The sequence below is a fragment of the Nannospalax galili genome, unplaced genomic scaffold (assembly GCF_000622305.1).
Source record: "Nannospalax galili isolate Female #2095 unplaced genomic scaffold, S.galili_v1.0 scaffold13363, whole genome shotgun sequence".
In the NCBI taxonomy this organism is placed as follows: domain Eukaryota; kingdom Metazoa; phylum Chordata; class Mammalia; order Rodentia; family Spalacidae; genus Nannospalax; species Nannospalax galili.
Window position 1 is genome coordinate 3,728 of NW_008349637.1, and position 1,705 is coordinate 5,432.

Consider the following 1,705-nt stretch of genomic DNA (forward strand, 5'->3'; position numbering starts at 1 on the left):
TTAAAAGTATGAGGACTAAAGTTCAGATCCCCAAAAGTCATGCAAATGCCAGGTAGATGTGGTGGCCTTCCTGTAATTCTAGCTCAGAAGGTAGGCTCCCCAAAACAATCTAGATAGCTAAACTAGCCATATTGAAGAGCTCTGTGTTTGAATAAGAGACCTGCCTCAATGAATAAGGTAGGAAAGCAATCAAGAATGCTTCCTGATGTTAATCCTTGGTATCCCCAAGAACATGCACAACACACGTGCTCATAAACATAAACATGCATACACACATGCACACAATATACTTATATATGAAAATGGAAAAAGGAAAAAAAAACCCACCAAACTGCTAATAAAGTCCAGCCTAAATTTTACAAATGAGGAAATGTATTGTCTTAATGTTTTGATGATTTGTGGCTCTAAGGAAGACAGATTAAAGGCAGAAACTATTCACTGGTTGATGTTCACTAATGAGAACTGACTCATCTACAGAGGCTCTCCAAATCTACCTCATGCATATGGTATCAGGAACCAAACTAGATCAGTTTCTCCGAGGATGGGTTGGAACAGGCAGCTTCACTCCTAATCAATGAACTTGCCATCAATAAAATCAAAGATATGAAAGAACAAAGCTATAAACCTCTAACAACGCAAAAAGAATAAAATCCTGTTCCATCCTACACAAACATGTCTGACAGTTCATTCCACATCCTCCCTTCTGTCCCAAACAGACAAGTTTGGGTTGGAACACATAGTAGTAAAGAAAGACTCCAAGAACAGCAAGAAGGCAAACTCCAATATGTAACCACTTTCCAAGTCTGGCTGTGCTGGATCTGATCATTAGTCCACTGACTGGAGCTTCACATGGCTGTCAACCACCATGTGGGTGCTGGAAATTAAACCCAGGTCCTCTGCAGGAGCAGTCAGTGCTCTTATCTGATGATCCATCTACGACCCTTGGTCAAAATCGTTATTGATCTTATGAAGAATGGGAGACTTTTATGAGGTAACACTTCCCTGTGGAACTTGCAGTGGCCTTAAAGTAATGATGGTTGGTGTTATTAGAATCATGGTGGAGGTAAGTGTCCAGGAACTTCTGTTAGGAATTTTCTAGATTAAGTTAACTTCTATGAGGGATTATCTTGATTAGATCAATTGAAGTGGGAAGACTCATCCTAACTGTGGGCAATACCATACCCTAGAGAGGGATCCTGGAATTAATAAACTGGATAAAGTGAGGTAAGCATTAGTATTGTTCAATCTCTGTGTCATGGTTGTGGATCTGATGTGAGTAGCTGCTTCAATTTCCTGCCATATTGACTTCCTCACTGTTGAAACATACCTTAAATTATGAACAAGAATAAGGGTTTATGTCTTAAGATTTTGGCAAGGTATTTTATCACAGCTACAGGAAAAGAAGGGGAGACACAGACATATCTTTTAAAGCCTAGAAGTGATGTCTTTTTTTCTGGGATTCTTCCTGAAAAGGAGTCCTGCTTTCCAGTGGTGATGCAGAGGAAGACTGGATTGTTGATCATATCATCTCCACTGGACCCTGAACTAAGAAGAGAGAAGAACAAAATTAAATATAAATACTAAGCTGATGTCATGAATTTCCTTTTATTAAATATTACAAGTGAATATACAATGTGTGAATTTTTTGTGTATGAAATTTGGTTTCTATCTGATTTTCAAAAAGAAACAGACTTCCCAAGTTTAA